The sequence below is a fragment of the Rutidosis leptorrhynchoides genome, chromosome 3, assembly GCF_046630445.1.
Source record: "Rutidosis leptorrhynchoides isolate AG116_Rl617_1_P2 chromosome 3, CSIRO_AGI_Rlap_v1, whole genome shotgun sequence".
NCBI lineage: Eukaryota > Viridiplantae > Streptophyta > Magnoliopsida > Asterales > Asteraceae > Rutidosis > Rutidosis leptorrhynchoides.
Window position 1 is genome coordinate 452025303 of NC_092335.1, and position 19556 is coordinate 452044858.

Below are 19556 nucleotides of genomic sequence, written 5' to 3' on the forward strand. Positions count from 1 at the left end.
CACGTCATTTCTATGGCCTATATTATTATTTTTGTAATAATATATTAATTATTATGTGTTATATGAATATTTGTATTCATATCTTTAATTGTACGTTTCTACGTGTCGCGGATTTCTATCCGGCGAATCTTTTCGGTTTTCAAACCAACGGTCGAGCTTTTGGGATTTTTAAATCCTAATTATTTTAAATATGATATTTTTATATCATATGATTATATATAGTATTTATATATATTTTTCATCGCGTATTTGTTATCTCTCCGAATTTTCAATCGCGTAGCCGTGTTTTCGCGTTTCGGGTTTCGATCTGGAAATCGGGCCACAAGGAACTTACATTTAATCAAATTGGGCTAAGTGGGGCCCAACCCACTTCTAATTTTGGCCGAAGCCTCAGGGGAGAGGGAGTATACTCCCTTGTTTTCCATTTTGCATTTTCATTCTCTCATTTTCACTTCTAAAAACACCAAAACCTAATTTTATTTGCTCTCTCCTTCTCCCTCCCCTTGTGTCCATCTCCCAACACCTCAACATCATCATCAATTCACCAAAAATTATTGCTTGGATCATAGGGCTTTCATCATCATCGTTTTCCTCTCGTTCTTCTCTACACGATCATACCACTTGATTATTGATTAGGGTATAAAACCTAACCCTAGATTTTTAATTTTTCTTTATTTTTATGTATTTTGATGTTATATTGATAGTATGATGATTACATATTATTGTATTGATGATTGTATGCGTAGAATTGCTCGATTATACATGTTTTCGGTTTGATAAAATTGGGACAGCAGCTATTTCGTGTATTTCTGATATGGTGACTCTTATAAAAGTTAAAATAAAGTATCTATATGAGTTCCTCTCATCAAGACATTAATTTTAGACTCCGGATTCATGTCGTTTCGATTCCCGGAGCCCTAGATATGATCAAAGTGGTATTTTGTTAAGATTGAAACGTGATATTGGTATGAACCAGGTTTGGTCCGACTTTGTGACCATATTTGGTGACTTTAGGGTGTGTTAGTGTGTTAGGATCAATGATGGGACGAACTTTCATGTTCGGGTCATCTAAATCCGAGCCACGAATCACCCGTTGCGTCTAAAACACGATTTTGATTGAATTAAAGTTTCAAGTGATATCTTGGCTGATCACCACGATTTGTGGGCTGTTCTTGGTGTGTTCTTGAGTGTACCAAGGTATCGGGTGGTTTGATTAGGCGGAGATATATGTAAGGCTCGCCGAAAACCGACACACGGGGCTCAAGATACGACCCGATGAACTTTTGATTTAAAACTTGTGATTAATTATTAAACTTATGATATAAATAATGAATTTCATTATCTTTTAATTACTTATGATATAAAAAGTAATTATTATAATTTAAGACTTATGATATATATTTATTATATCATTTAATTATTACTTATGATTTAATTAACATTTTAATTAAACTTATGATTAATAATACTTTTATTATTAATGGAAAATACTTATGATAAGTATTAAAATTATATTATAAGATTATTATTATAAGACTTATAATAAAGATTAATTAATTATTTATTTATTATAAGGCTTAGTTATTATTTAATTATAATTTAATTATTAAATACTTATGATTTAATAATTATAATTAGAAACTTAAGATATGATTAATAATCCATTATTAATTAATAATACTTATGATATGATTTAAAATTTATTATTATTTAATAATACTTATATTATGACTAATATTTAATTAATTAATTAAATACTTATGTTATATTAATTATATCATTTAAACTTATATTAACTTTAATAATTCATTTTAATTTAATTAAACTTATGTTATGACATAATTAGACATATTTAACTTTAATAAACATTATAACTTACATTATTATTACAACTTACACTTTTAAAATTAACGTTGACTATGTTTGACCAAGGTTGACTTTTGAGTTGACTTTCGGTTGACTTTGACTTTCAGTTGACTTTTGTTGACTTTCTAAATAAGGAAACTTTCTTAACTTAAAACTTTCTAAAAATAGAAACTTTCTAAATTTGGAAACTTTCCAAAAATAGAAACTTTCCAAAAATAGAAACTTTCCAAAAATAGAAACTTTCCAAAACTAGAAACTTTCCAAAAATGGAAACCTGCTAAAAATAGAAACTTTCTAAAAATAGAAAGTGTGTCCGTACGCTGTTCCGATCAAACCGATGCATGTTGAGTATTGTTCTATGACTACTTGCAACATGTACAATAGCTATCATACTAAGACTTGACCTAAGTTAGTTATTTATATCGACCTGCTTTATTTATAGGTCGACGTTGTGATCATTCCTGATCACTTTACTTCGATTGCTGTTCACTTATATGTGTGGTTACTTCGTTTGCTATTAAGGTGAGTTATAATCCCATTTTTTTTTCTATTTTAAATCTTTTGGGATGAGAATACATGCAATTTATTTTATATTTTGGACACAAGTGGAGGTTGGTTTAAATTATTCATTGTGAGTTGAACAAAAATATTCCCTAGTTTGGTAACTGTAATCACTGGTTTCTACTGGTGAACGCGAATCCTACGGATAGATCTATCGGGTTTGACAACCCAATTTCGAGCTAGTCGCGCTAGCAATTTATAATCGGAATGTTTAGTACTTCGTAATTTGTTGTAGATACACTTGTTCGGTGTATATTATTTATTGTGTTTAGCAAGGGTAAATAAATGGTTAAGTGGTTACCAGGTGGCTCACGGTAAATAGAATAATGTTTTTATATGTTTTCTAGCATATAATTTTGTGGTCCAAAAAGGAGTTTTTATGTTTTCAAATATAAATTTTTACGGTTTAAATTAAATATTGTTTGCAATATTAAACCTATAATTCACTCAACATTTTTGTTGACAGTTACTCGCATGTTTTATTCTCAAGTTCATGATTGATTGCTTCCGCTGTGCTTAGAGAGTCTGCATATTTATGATTGCAGCTTTTGTTAAACAATAACTTGCATTCTATTTTGATACATTTAATAGTGGATGTTGTTGACTTTGTTTTGGTCAACTTTTGGTTAAGTAATAATGTATGGTTTTTCTAAACTTACATATTTTGATAGATTTCCTTTATAGGAAATTATTTTTAAATAAAGAATGCATGGTTATTTATTAAATTCATATAGAGTTATGATCAAGCTGTGGGACCAAAATAACGATGGTCGTCAAGTGTACTTTGACGGGTCGTTAAAGTTGGTATCGGAGCTGGCTTGAACACGTCCAATGAGGCGTGTTAGCCATAGAGGGGGTTCTCACAGTGTAACCTGTGACAAAGCATTGGCTCTTACTCCTCGCGGTCCCTGTTGGGGTTGGCTTGGCGGAAACGTGGGCCGTAAAACCAGTGTCTGAGGTATACTCAATGGTCACCCTGTTCTCAGGAAAGGCACTGAGTGGGATTTTTGTCCTCAACTGAAGTTAAAGTTGGTATCAGAGATCTGGTTGTAGGGAATTAGGCTGCATTGATGTCGTTATCCGAGTCAATAGGGTGCATTAGTGAGTCTAATCTACAGCCCGACCTATAATATATTATTATATGTGATTATTTGTATCGTATTGGTATGTATATTGTAATCATACACACATCTCGATTATGTTCTGAATCCGGGAGGAACTCCCATTCTGATTTAAACGTATTCTCCGACTCATGCGAACTTATCCTTATAAGAACACCTCAGGTAGTGAAACCGAGGGATGTCATTCTTGACTTCTGAAATTCTCGACATTTCTATGTCATCTATTATGGTTATGTATATAACGTTTGACATATATCACGCAAGATGTCATTCTTGACTTCTAAATGCTCGGCATTTCAATGTCAGCTATTATGTTTAGGTATATAACATTCTTGTTATATTACGTGCCTTTGTGCCGTTGTGCCTATGTGCTTTGGTTTTTGAACCGAAAAACGTCATTCTTGACTTTTAGATATTCTTGGTATTTCGAAGACATTTTTATGTCATCGTTATTCCTATTCATTATTTTTGATGTTTTTTCTCTTGTGCTATCCTTAGCACATTGTTTAAGAAATCATTTTAGAGAAATTGTGTGGAAATTCGAGGTTGATTGCGTGTCCTGACCTCATGTAGTGCTATTGGAATGGAACTATGAATTAGTGAAATATAATAGCGTCAGGCCAACGTGATTATATTACGTTAATTCATAAAGAAGTCCCAATATTGTGACATGAGGAATAGAAAGCGAGTCAAAGAAAATTTTTACACCACTCATTCAGAAATTCCGATGTATTACATGGGTAGGAAAAACATTCATATCTTATTTGTTGATATACGAGAAGCTCGTTTTAACCGGATTATCTATCTCATGCTCTATCCTTCATAACTCGCTTGTTAGCAATAGCTTCGCTCGGGAACAGTTTTGGCCCAAGGACTTATGTCCTGATATTAGTCAAAACAACATTTAACTCATTGGTTTTCATGACCTCGTAACATTATGTCGCACGACGATTCAAGTCCTTTACTCGATCTTCCACGATCTTACTTCAACTTGTAACCTCTGAATACAGATACTCTGTTTATCATCAGGAGTTTTACACATTTGTTTAATTGGACGGTTCTCACGAGATTTATGGGCGAATAGAAGTAATGAAATATTTTGTCATGTATACAAATTATAAAATCATATATGTACGTATGGATTCAAATGAATAAATTTACACTTACCTATTTTGGCTAGTATATACTAAATCATACCTTCAAGAATTATTTTAAACCACTCATTTATTGAGCTGTTTGATTAAGTCAAATTGTTTTATATAAAATGGTACACATTGTACATACTTCTAAATTACTAAGAACTTCGCTCCGTTTATGATTTCGCATCAAACGTTTAAAGCTTTTTCAAAACCCCTTTTGATTGATCTTATCAAATTTTCACATTACTCTACAGAGTGTTTGGATCACGGTTCTTCTTATTCTCTGTTTAAGGATGAAACTTACCATTAAGTTCGTTGATAGAAACTCTTACACCACTTTGGATTCCGGTTTTATAAAATTTGTTGGAAAGTCTTTGCGCTCGTAAAATTTTCCCTCTTATGTTTGGACATGGCCGAAACGCGGACCGATAAATCAATTTTCTGAGGTACACTCGGTGGTCACCCTATTGTAGAAAAGGCGCTATGTGGGTTTCTACCCCAACTGTTGTTATAGTGAGTATCATGGATATATATTACACTAGACCGTTTGAGGAGTTTCTACTCTCAATATTCGCTGTCAACCGTAACACCCTCGAAAACATCAATCCTATGATCCAATACTTTGAGGTGCACGAAATTATTTTTAGAGATTCATCTCACCTGAAGTTGGCCATTCTTTATAACCCATGATTCGCGTTCTTTTCATCCACACATAAATTTAAGAATATGGATGACTCCTAGATTTCCTCGCTCATTGTACAAGGAAGTTAACTCTCGTTGAAATATCACACTTTTCGTATGTCTTCCTTTCGGAAATGTAATGAAAATTTACTTTGAAGTCCATGATCCTCGTTATCTCCTTTGAGAGAATTGCCTTAAATATCTATGCCACCGATGTGACTACTCCATATATTTCTTCCTTCATTGTTGCAACTATATTTCATTCATCCCAGTTCGTCCCCTTGGGGAGCTCCTATTTTGTTTGTCAAGAAGAAAGATGGTTCGTTCCGATTGTGTATTGATTATCGCGAGTTAAACAAGCGTACTATTAAGAATCGTTACCCTTTTCCGAGAATTGATGATCTGTTCGATCAACTTCTAGGTTTGTCCATTTATTCTAAGATTGATCTTCGTTCTGGTTATCACCAATTGCATGTTAAAGAATCTGATGTTCCGAAAACCGCTTTTCGCACCCGTTATGGTCACTTCGAATTCCTTGTTATGCCGTTTGGATTAACAAATGCACCTGCTGTGTTCATGGACCTCATGAACCGTGTGTGCAGACCCTATCTGGACAAATTCGTTATTGTTTTCATCGACGACATCCTTATTTATACTAAGAGTGATGAAGAGGACGAAGAACATTTGAAGTTGGTGCTTGATTTATTGAGAGAAGAAGAGTTGTACGCCAAGTTCTCTAAGTGTGCTTTCTGATTAAGAGAAGTTCAATTCCTTGGACATATTGTTAGTAACCAGGGAATTCAAGTTGATCCTGCCAAGATTGAGGCAATTGAGAAGTGAGAAATTCTGAAAACTCCTACTCAGATTCGTCAGTTCCTAGGTTTGGCAGGCTATTTTAGAAGGTTCACTCAAGAATTTTCATGAGTAGCGAAACCTCTGACTGCTTTAAAGCAATATGGGAAGAAGTACGAGTGGAAGAGTGAACAAGAGTCTGCTTTCCAGACTCTGAAGAAGAAGTTAACTTCTGCACCGATATTATCACTACCTGAGAGTAATGATGATTTTGTTATCTATAGTGATGCTTCATGCCGAGACTTGGGTTGTGTTTTGATGCAGTGAAAGAAAGTCATTGCCTACGCGGCATGACGGTTAAAGATTCATGAACAGAATTATACAACCCATGATTTAGAATTGGGAGATATTGTGTTCGCACTCAAGATTTGAGACATTACTTATATAGGGTCAAATGTACTGTGTACACTAATCACAAAGGTCTTCAACATATCCTTGATCAGAAACAGTCGAATATGAGGCAACGAAGATGGATTGAGACGTTGAACGATTATGATTGTGAACTTTTATATCATCCGGGTAAGGCTAATGTTGTGGCCAATACATTAAGTCGTAAAGAGAGGACTGAACCTCATAGGTTTAGGGCCTTAAATATGACCATTCGAACAAACCTCGCAAGGCAGATTCTTGCAGCTCAATAAGAAGCCTTGAAGGAGGAGAATTTTGTAACGAAGGTCCGAGGCTTGAGTAAATAGTTAGAGGTACGAACCGATGGTACTCGGTATTTTGCGGGACGCCTTTGGGTTCCGAAGTTTGGTGATCTGCGATAACTTGTTCTAGAGGAGACTCATAAGTCTAGGTACTCTATTCATCCTGATTCAGGAAAGATGTATCATGATCTTAAGGAGCTGTATTGGTGGCCTCATTTGAAGGCTGATGTGGCTACGTATGTGGCTAAGTGTTTGACCTGTGCTAAGGTTAAAGCTGAACATCAGAACTGTCAGGACTTTTTGTGCAACTTGAAATTCCCGAGTGGAAGTGGGAAAGCATCACAATGGATTTTATTACGAAGTTACCGAGAGTTGTGGGTGGTTATGATACATTTTGGGTTATTGTTGACCGACTCACAAAGTCAGCTCGTTCCTTGCCAATTAAGAAAACAGATTTGATGGAGAAACTTACTCGTTTGTTTGAAGGAGATTGTTTTGAGGCATGGTGTCCCTGTATTTATCATCTCATACCGAGATAGTCGATTCACATCGAGGTTTTGGCAATCCTTACAAGATGCTTTGGGAACTAAATTGTATATGAACACTGCTTATCATCCACAGTCAGATGGTCAGAGTGAAAGGACCATTCAAACGTTGGAAGACATGTTACAAGCATGCATCATTGATTTTGGTAATGGGTGGGATAGGTACTTGTCGTTGGCTGAATTTTCTAATAATAACAGTTATCATGCAAGTATTAAAGCCGCACTGTTTGAAGCTCTGTATGGTAGAAAGTGTAGGTCTCCTATCTGTTGGAATGAGGTTGGGGATGCTCAACTCACAGGTCCATAAATTATTCATGAGACTACCGAGAAGATCGTACAGATTAAGGAAAGTTTGAGAACCACCAGAAGTAGGCAAAAGAGTCATGCCAATAAGAGAAGGAACGATATTGAATTTCAGGTCAGTGACCGTGTTATGTTGAAGGTATCACCTTGGAAAGGCGTGGTACGTTTTGGAAAAAGGGAAAAATTGAATCCTCGTTTTGTTGGACCATTTGAGATTATTGAGAGAGTTGGACCGTGGCTTATCGTTTGAGATTGCCACAAGAACTCGGTGCTGTTCATGACGTTTTTCATGTATCGAATTTGAAGAAGTGTTTGGCCTAGGTCGATAAAACCATTCCTCTAGATGAACTTCATGTTGATAAACAACTCCAATTTATTGAGGAACCTGTTGAAATTATGGATCGAGAGGTTAAGACTCTCAAGCAAAGTAGAATTCCTATCGTCCGAGTGAGATGGAATGCCAGACACGGACCCGAGTTCACTTGGGAACGTGAAGATTAGATGAAGCAGAAGTACCCACATTTGTTCTCAGATTCCGAGACAACCCTGCACCTGCTTAAATTTCGGGACGAAATTTCCGTAACGGGAAGGTACTGTAACGACCCTAATTTTTCCGTTATCTTTTACCGTTAATTATTTAACAACCGTTAACTGTTATTCGTGCCACGTCATTTCTATGACCTGTATTATTATTTTTGTAATAATATATTAATTATTATGTGTTATATGAATATTTGTATTCATATCTTTAATTGTACGTTTCTACGTGTCGCGGATTTCTATCCGGCGAATCTTTTCGGTTTTCAAACCAACGGTCGAGCTTTTGGGATTTTTAAATCCTAATTATTTTAAATATGATATTTTTATATCATATGATTATATATAGTATTTATATATATTTTTCGTCGCGTATTTGTTATCTCTCCGAATTTTCAATCGCGTAGCCGTGTTTTCGCGTTTCGGGTTTCGATCTGGAAATCGGGCCACAAGGAACTTACATTTAATTAAATTGGGATAAGTGGGGCCCACCCCACTTCTAATTTCGGCCGAAGCCTCATGGGGAGAGGGAGTATACTCCCTTGTTTTCCATTTTGCATTTTCATTCTCTCATTTTCACTTCTAAAAACACCAAAACCTAATTTTATTTGCTCTCTCCTTCTCCCTCCCCTTGTGGCCATCTCCCAACACCTCAACATCATCATCAATTCACCAAAAATTATTGCTTGGATCATAGGGCTTTCATCATCATCGTTTTCCTCTCGTTCTTCTCTACACGATCATACCACTTGATTATTGATTAGGGTATAAAACCTAACCCTAGATTTTTAATTTTTATTTATTTTTCTGTATTTTGATGTTATATTGATAGTATGATGATTACATATTATTGTATTGATGATTGTATGCGTAGAATTGCTCGATTATACATGTTTTCGGTTTGATAAAATTGGGACAGCAGCTATTTCGTGTATTTCTGATATTGTGACTGTTATAAAAGTTAAAATAAAGTATCTATATGAGTTTCTCTCATCAAGACATTAATTTTAGACTCCGGATTCATGTCGTTTCGATTCCCGGAGCCCTAGATATGATCAAAGTGGTATTTTGTTAAGATTGAAACGTGATATTGGTATGAACCAGGTTTGGTCCGACTTTGTGACCATATTTGGTGAATTTAGGGTGTGTTAGTGTGTTAGGATCAATGATGGGACGAACTTTCATGTTCGGGTCATCTAAATCCGAGCCACGAATCACCCGTTGCGTCTAAAACACGATTTTGATTGAATTAAAGTTTCAAGTGATGTCTTGGCTGATCACCATGATTTGTGGGCTGTTCTTGGTGTGTTCTTGAGTGTACCAAGGTGTCAGGTGGTTTGATTAGGCGGAGATATATGTAAGGCTCGCCGAAAACCGACACACGGGGCTCAAGATACGACCCGATGAACTTTTGATTTAAAACTTGTGATTAATTATTAAACTTATGATATAAATAATGAATTTCATTATCTTTTAATTACTTATGATATAAAAAGTAATTATTATAATTTAAGACTTATGATATATATTTATTATATCATTTAATTATTACTTATAATTTAATTAACATTTTAATTAAACTTATGATTAATAATACTTTTATTATTAATGGAAAATACTTATGATAAGTATTAAAATTATATTATAAGATTATTATTATAAGACTTATAATAAAGATTAATTAATTATTTATTTATTATAAGGCTTAGTTATTATTTAATTATAATTTAATTATTAAATACTTATGATTTAATAATTATAATTAGAAACTTAAGATATGATTAATAATCCATTATTAATTAATAATACTTATGATATGATTTAAAATTTATTATTTATTAATAATACTTATATTATGACTAATATTTAATTAATTAATTAAATACTTATGTTATATTAATTATATCATTTAAACTTATATTAACTTTAATAATTCATTTTAATTTAATTAAACTTATGTTATGACATAATTAGACATATTTAACTTTAATAAACATTATAACTTATATTATTATTACAACTTACATTTTTAAAATTAACGTTGACTATGTTTGACCAAGGTTGACTTTTGAGTTGACTTTTGGTTGACTTTGACTTTCAGTTGACTTTTGTTGACTTTCTAAATAAGGAAACTTTCCTAACTTAAAACTTTCTAAAAATAGAAACTTTTTAAATTTGGAAACTTTCTAAAAATAGAAACTTCCAAAAATAGAAACTTTTCAAAAATAGAAACTTTCCAAAAATAGAAACTTTTCAAAAATGGAAACCTGCTAAAAATAGAAACTTTCTAAAAATAGAAAGTGTGTCCGTACGCTGTTCCGATCAAACCGATGCATGTTGAGTATTGTTCTATGACTACTTGCAACATGTACAATAGCTATCATACTAAGACTTGACCTAAGTTAGTTATTTATATCGACCTGCTTTATTTATAGGTCGGCGTTGTGATCATTCCTGATCACTTTACTTCGATTACTATTCGCTTATATGTGTGGTTACTTCGTTTGCTATTAAGGTGAGTTATAATCCCATTTTTTTTCTATTTTAAATCTTTTGGGATGAGAATACATGCAATTTATTTTATATTTTGGACACAAGTAGAGGTTGGTTTAAATTATTCATTGTGAGTTGAACAAAAATATTCCCTAGTCTGGTAACTGTAATCACTGGTTTCTACTGGTGAACGCGAATCCTACGGATAGATCTATCGGGTTTGATAACCCCATTTCGAGCTAGTCGCGCTAGCAATTTATAATCGGAATGTTTAGTACTTCGTAATTTGTTGTAGATACACTTGTTCGATGTATATTATTTATTGTGTTTGGTAAGGGTAAATAAATGGTTAAGTGGTTACCAGGTGGCTCACGGTAAACGGAATAATGTTTTTATATGTTTTCTAGCATATAATTTTGTGGTCCAAAAAGGAGTTTTTATATTTTCAAATATAAATTTTTACGGTTTAAATTAAATATTGTTTGCAATATTAAACCTATAATTCACTCAACATTTTTGTTGACAGTTACTCGCATGTTTTATTCTCAGGTTCATGATTGATTGCTTCTGCCGTGCTTAGAGAGTCTGCATATTTATGATGGCAGCTTTTGTTAAACAATAACTTGCATTCTATTTTGATACATTTAATAGTGGATGTTGTTGACTTTGTTTTGGTCAACTTTTGGTTAAGTAATAATGTATGGTTTTTCTAAACTTACATATTTTGATAGATTTCCTTTATAGGAAATCATTTTTAAATAAAGAATGCATGGTTATTTATTAAATTCATATAGAGTTATGATCAAGCTGTGGGACCAAAATAACGATGGTCGTCAAGTGTACTTTGACGGGTCGTTAAACGCCTCCTTTATTTGAGTAGTAAGGTTATTGTGAATCATTATATTCATAAATTTTACTCGAATGGGTTCTCTATCCTTCCTGCTCAAGACGTCGGCTACTACATTTGCCTTCCCCGGGTGGTAACGAATCTCAAAGTCGTAATCATTCAACAATTCAATCCACCTACGCTGCCTCATATTCAGTTGTTTCTGATTAAATATGTGTTGAAGACTTTTGTGGTCGGTATATATAATACTTTTGACCCCATATAAGTAGTGCCTCCAAGTCTTTAATGCAAAAACAACAACGCCTAATTCCAAATCATGCGTCGTATAATTCTGTTCGTGAATCTTCAATTGTCTAGACGCATAAGCAATTACTTTCGTTCGTTGCATTAATACACAACCGAGACCTTTCTTTGAGGCGTCACAATATATCACAAAATCATCATTCCCTTCAGGTAATAACAATATAGGTGCCATAGTTAACTTTTTCTTTAACAATTGAAACGCTTTCTCTTGTTCATCTTTCCATTCAAATTTCTTTCCTTTATGCGTTAATGCAGTCAAGGGTTTTGCTATTCTGGAAAAGTCTTGGATGAACCTTCTGTAGTAACCCGCTAGTCCTAAAAACTGGCGTATGTGTATCGGAGTTTTTGGGGTTTCCCACTTTTCATCGGTTTCGATCTTTGCTGGATCCACCTGAATACCTTCTTTGTTCACTATGTGACCGAGGAATTGAACTTCTTCCAACCAAAATGCACACTTTGAAAACTTAGCGTACAGTTTTTCTTTTCTCAGTAACTCTAGCACTTTTCTCAAATGTTCTTCGTGCTCTTGATCATTCTTCGAGTAAATAAGTATGTCATCGATGAAAACAATGACAAACTTGTCAAGATATGGCCCACACACTATGTTCATGAGGTCCATGAACACAGCTGGTGCGTTAGTCAATCCAAACGGCATAACCATAAACTCATAATGACCGTAACGCGTCCTAAAAGCAGTCTTTAGAATATCATCCTCCTTCACCCGCATTTGATGATATCCAGAACGTAAATCGATCTTCGAATAAACAGACGAGCCTTGTAGTTGATCAAATAAGTCGTCGATTCTCGGTAGTGGGTAGCGGTTCTTGATGGTAAGTTTGTTCAACTCTCGGTAGTCGATATACAACCTGAATGTACCATCTTTCTTCTTGACAAACAAAACAGGAGCTCCCCACGGTGATGTGCTTGGTCGAATGAAACCACGCTCTAAAAGTTCTTGTAATTGGCTCTGAAGTTCCTTCATTTCACTAGGTACGAGTCTGTATGGAGCACGAGCTATTGGTGCAGCTCCCGGTACAAGGTCTATTTGAAATTCAACGGATCGGTGTGGAGGTAGTCCCGGTAATTCTTTCGAAAATATATCGGGAAATTCTTTTGCGACGGGAATATCATTGATGTTCTTTTCTTCGGAATTGACTTTCTCGACGTGTGCTAGCACAGCATAGCAACCTTTTCTTATTAGTTTTTGTGCCTTCAGGTTACTAATAAGATTTAACTTCGCGTTGCTCTTTTCTCCGTACACCATTAAGGGTTTTCCTTTTTCTCGTATAATGCGAATTGCATTTTTGTAACAAACGATTTCTGCTTTCACTTCTCTCAACCAGTCCATACCGATTATCACATCAAAACTCCCTAACTCTACTGGTATCAAGTCAATCTTAAATGTTTCGCTAACCAGTTTAATTTCTCGATTCCGACATATATTATCTGCTGAAATTAATTTACCATTTGCTAATTCGAGTAAAAATTTACTATCCAAAGGCGCCAATGGGCAACTTAATTTAGCACAAAATTCTCTACTCATCTAGCTTCTATCCACACCCGAATCAAATAAAACATAAGTAGATTTATCGTCAATAAGAAACGTACCTGTAACAAGCTCCGGGTCTTTCTGTGCTTCTGCCGCATTAATATTGAAAACTCTTCCACGGCCTTGCCCATTAGTATTCCCCTGATTCGGGCAATTTCTAATAATGTGGCCCGGTTTTCCACATTTATAACAAACAGCGTTGGTATTACTTGCTCTGACACTATTTGTTTCGGCATTACTTGTTCCGGCATTATTTGTTCCTTTAGTTCTGTTAAAATTTGGTCAGTAGACCTCACACTTTGTCGCGCTATGACCATTTTTTTTACACCTGTTGCAAAATGTTGTGCAAAACCCCTGATGATTTTCTTCACACCTATGACATGGCTGTTTTTGATTTTTGTTACCGTTGTTGTTATTGAGGTTGTTGTTGGGATTGTTATTGTTGTTGAAATGGTTGTTGTAGTTGTTGTTGTTGTTGTACTGGTGACTCTTGTCACCGTTTTCCTCCCACTTCCTCTTGAGTTGTTTCGTGTTGGCTTCTTCGGCCGCCTACTCTTTAATTCTTCCCTCAATCTGATTTATGAGTTTATGATCCATTCGACTTGCCTTCTGTATAGAAGCGGGCTCGTGTGAACTCACATCTTCTTGAATCCTTACTGGTAACCCTTTTACAAACGCGTCGATCTTCGCTTCTTCATCTTCGAATGCTCCCGGACACAATAGGCACAACTCTGTGAATCGTCGTTCATATGTGGTAACGTCGAACCCTTGTGTTCGTAACTCTCTAAGTTCTACCTTGAGTTTATTGACTTCGTTTCTAGGATGGTACTGCTCGTTCATCAATTGCTTGAATGCCGACCACGGTAGTGCGTAAGCAGCATTTTGTCCTACCTGTTCAAGATAGGTGTTCCACCACGTTAACGCAGTACCTGTGAAGGTATGCGTAGCATACTTAACTTTGTCCTCTTCAGTACACTTACTTATGGCAAACACCGATTCGACTTTCTCGGTCCACCGTTTCAATCCAATTGGTCCTTCGGTTCCATCAAATTCCAAAGGTTTGAAGGCAGTGAATTCTTTATAGGTGCATCCTACACGATTTCTTACGCCGTTAGCTGCATTCCTAGATTCAGCGTTATTGTTGGTATGTAGCGCAGCCTGTACTGCGGCTATGTTTGCAGCAAGAAAGGTACGAAATTCCTCTTCGTTCATATTCATAGTGTGTCGAGTAGTCGGTGCCATTTCCTTCAAAATAGACAACTGAATCGAGTTAATCATACAGAATATTAAGAGTAGTCAATAGTATATCGTAGCATAATATGAACTCATTTATAAAAGCTTTTTTTCATATTAGCGTTTTATAAGTTTAAATTCGGGTACTACCTACCCGTTAAGTTCATACTTAGTAGCTAATATACAATTCAACTACTATAATTCCATATGAAAAACTGATTATAATAATATATCACATATAAATATTCTTCAAACTTACAACTTCGCTATATTACATATAACATGAAATATAGTACACTTTGATACTGGATAGTTTTGAAGATAAATCTAGTTAATACGCAAGTTGTTCAGCAAAGGAAATAAAGACACGTAATTCATAGGTCCAGAAACAAGTCATGCATTCTGGTTTTACTAAGACGACTTCCCATCCTTGGTCTTGTGGAAAATAACCGTTATGACCATTGGCTAGGCAGCATGTTGTAATGCCGTCAAAAGGACGAGGGTTTCGTAATGTCCAACAGCCCCGTAATAATCTAAAAACCTTGTTTCTCACCCCAACTACTGAATCCGTCACTTGTGGGAAAGTATTATTTAAAAGCTGTAATCCGATGTTCTTTTTCTCAGTTTGGTAAGAAGCGAACATCACTAACCCGTAAGTATAACATGCTTCTTTATGTTGCATGTTAGAAGCTCTTTCTAATTCACGAAATCCTATATTGGGATATGTTGAGTCAAAATAGGTTCTTAACCCGAAGCGTAAAATTGCATTTGGGTTCCCCGCATTTAATGCTTTAAAGAAAACACGGCGTAACTTACGGTCTCCCCAATGTGATATACCCTACCTATCAAAGGAAAGCCTTTTATAAACTAAGGCATTTTCGGAAAGTTTTTCAAATGTTTGACAAGTTAATTTCGCCATAACTAAATGTGCTGATGAATTCTGACCGACTCTAGACAAGATTTCCTCAATCATATCCTCTGGTAGGTCTTCTAAAATATTCGGTCGTCTACCCTTAACGTCCATTTTGTTTTTATACTGTAAAATAGACAAGGATTAGATTCGTAAAAGATAATTAACAAACAATACAAGCAATTTTTACATAGAACATAAAAGTACAAGCACAGTACAATACATATAATACACAACATGATTACAACCCTCTTATCTGAATCACTGGTTTCTTCTTCTTCGGACTTGGTTCGTTTTCCTATTTTTCTAGGAATATATGATGTTCCTCTAATACGAGCTGTCATTTTCCATAATGGTTTAGAAAAACCTGGTGGTTTAGAGGTTCCCGGGTCATTGTTACATTTTAGGAAATACGGATGTTGTCGATACATATAAAGTTCATCGGGGTTGGAATCGGGTTTCTCTATTTTTATACCTTTTCCCTTATTATTTTCTTTCGCTTTATTAAATTGGGTCGAGGTAATTTCTATAACATCATCGAAATCCTCATCGGTATCCGATTCATCGGAAAATTGGTAATCCTCCCAATATTTTGCTTCATCGGCGGAAACACCATTGACCATTATTAACTTTGGTCCGTTGGTTGAAGATTTTCTTTTATTTAATCGATTTACTATAGGTATCAATATTTCTTCCTCCGGAACCTCTTCTTCTTCTGGTTCCTCCTCTTCCGATTCCTCCTCTTCAGGTTCCTCTTCTTCTGGTTCCTCCTCTTCCGGTTCCTCTTCTTCCGGTTCCTCTTCGGGAATTTGTGAATCTTCCCAAAATATATTTGATTCTTCATTATTATTAGGTGAATCAATGGGATTTGTACTAGAGGTAGACATCTATCACACAATATCAAACACGTTAAGATATTAATATATCACATAATATTTACCTGTTAATAATATATAGTTTCCAATAACAAAAATGTTAAGCAATCGTTTTTGAAGAAAAATACGGTCGAAGTCCAGACTCACTAATGCATCCTAACAAACTCGGTAAGACACACTAATGCAATTTTCTGGTTCTCTAAGACCAACGCTCTGATACCAACTGAAATGTCCCGTTCATATTGATTATAAACGTTCCATATTAATTGATTTCGTCGTGAGGTTTTGACCTCTATATGAGATGTTTTTCAAAGACTGCATTCATTTTTAAAACAACCATAACCTTTATTTTATCTATAAAGGTTTAAAAAGCATTACGTAGATTATCAAATAATAAAAATCTAAAATATACCGTTTACACACGACCATTACATAATGGTTTACAATAAGAATATATTACATCAAAAATAAGTTTCTTGAATGCAGTTTTTACATAATGTCATACAAGCATGGACTCCAAATCTTGTCCTTATTTTAGTATGCAACAGCGGAAGCTCTTAATAATCACCTGAGAATAAACATGCTTAAAATGTCAATAAAATGTTGGTGAGTTATAGGTTTAACCTATATATTATCAAATCATAATAATAGACCACAAGATTTCATATTTCAATATACATCCCATACATAGAGATAAAATTCATTCATATGGTGAACACATTGTAACCGACATTAACAAGAAGCATATAAGAATATCCCCTATCATTCCAAGAAATCCTTCGGACATGATAAAAACGAATTCGAAGTACTAAAGCATCCAGTACTTTGGATGGGGTTTGTTAGGCCCAATAGATCTATCTTTAGGATTCACGTCAATTAGTAGACCGGTTTACTAATTCTTAGGCTACCAAGCAAAAGGGCATATTCGGCTTCGATCATTCACCCATATAATGTAGTTTCATTTACTTGTGTCTATTTCGTAAAACATTTATAAAACTACATGTATTCACATCCAAAAATATTAGATTTTTAAAAGTGGGACTATAACTCACTTTCACAGATTTTTACTTCGTCGGGAAGTAAGACTTGGCCACTGGTCGATTCACGAACCTATAACAAATATGTACATATATATCAAAGTATGTTCAAAATATATTTACAACACTTTTAATACATTTTGATGTTTTAAGTTTATTAAGTCGGCTGTCCTCGTTAGTAACCTACAACTAGTTGTTCAAAGTTAGATGTACAGACAAAATTGATATATATTATCTTGAATCAATCCACGACTCAGTGTATACACGTCTCAGGCTAGATCACAACTCAAAATATATATATTTTTGGAATCAACCTCAACCCTGTATAGCTAACTCCCACATTACTGCATATAGAGTGTCTATGGTTGTTCCAAATAATATATACACATGGGTCGATATGATATGTCAAAACATTTGCATACGTGTCTATGGTATTCCAAGATTACATAATATATTAGAATACATGTATAATACAATATAAGTTAGCTAGGATATGATTAATATAGATTTGTTACCAATTTTCACGTAGCTACAACAAGAAAAAATATCCAATTTTTTTTTCCCCATAACTTATTCGTTTTAAATCCGTTTTGAGTGAATCAAATTGCTATGGTTTCATATTGAACTCTATTTTATGAATCTAGACAGAAAAAGTATAGGTTTATAGAAGGAAATATAAGTTACAAGTCGTTTTTGTAAAGGTAGTCATTTCAGTCGAAAGAACGACGTTAAGATGACCATTTTGGAAAACATAATTCCACTTTGAGTTTAACCATAATTTTTGGATATAGTTTCATGTTCATAAGAAAAATCATTTTCCCAGAATAACAACTTTTAAATCAAAGTTTATCATAGTTTTTAATTAACTAACCCAAAACAGCCCGCGGTGTTACTACGACGGCGTATATCCGGTTTTACGGTGTTTTTCGTGTTTTCAGGTTTTAAATCATTAAGTTAGCATATCATATAGATATAGAACATGTGTTAAGTTGATTTTAAAAGTCAAGTTAGAAGGATTAACTTTTGTTTACGAACAAGTTTAGAATTAACTAAACTATGTTCTAGTGATTACATGTTCAAATCTTCGAATAAGATAGTTTTATATGTACGAATCGAATGATGTTATGAACATCATTACTATCTCAATTTTAGTAGGTAAACCTACTAGAAGTGACAAGAAATGATCTAGCTTCAAAGGATCTTGGATGGCTTGAAAGTTCTTGAAGTAGAATCATGACACGAAAACAAGTGCAAGTAAGATTTCCACTTGAAATAAGATTGTTATAGTTATAGAAATTGAATCAAAGTTTGAATATAAGTATTACCTTGTATTAGAAAGATATCTTACTGTAAATAAGAAAGATTTCTTGAGGTTGGATGATCACTCTACAAGATTGGAAGTAAGCTAGCAAACTTGGAAGTATTCTTGATTTTATGAAACTAGAACTTGTAAAATTTATGAAGAACACTTAGAACTTGAAGATAGAACTTGAGAGAGATCAATTAGATGAATAAAATTGAAGAATTAAAGTGTTTTTAGGTGTTTTTGGTCGTTGGTATATGGATTAGATATAAAGGATGTGTAATTTTGTTTATATGTAAATAAGTCATGAATGATTACTCATATTTTTGTAATTTTATGAGATATTTCATGCTAGTTGCCAAATGATGGTTCCCACATGTGTTAGGTGACTCACATGAGCTGCTAAGAGCTAATCATTGGAGTGTATATACCAATAGTACATACATCTAAAAGCTGTGTATTGTACGAGTACGAATACGGGTGTATACGAGTAAAATTATTGATGAAACTGAACGAGGATGTAATTGTAAGCATTTTTGTTAAGTAGAAGTATTTTGATAAGTGTCTTGAAGTCTTTCAAAAGTGTATGAATACATATTAAAACACTACATGTATATACATTTTAACTAAGCCGTTAAGTCATCGTTAGTCGTTACATGTAAATGTTGATTTGAAACCTTTAAGTTAACGATCTTGTTAAATGTTGTTAACCCATTGTTTATTAAATCAAATGAGATGTTAAATTATTAGA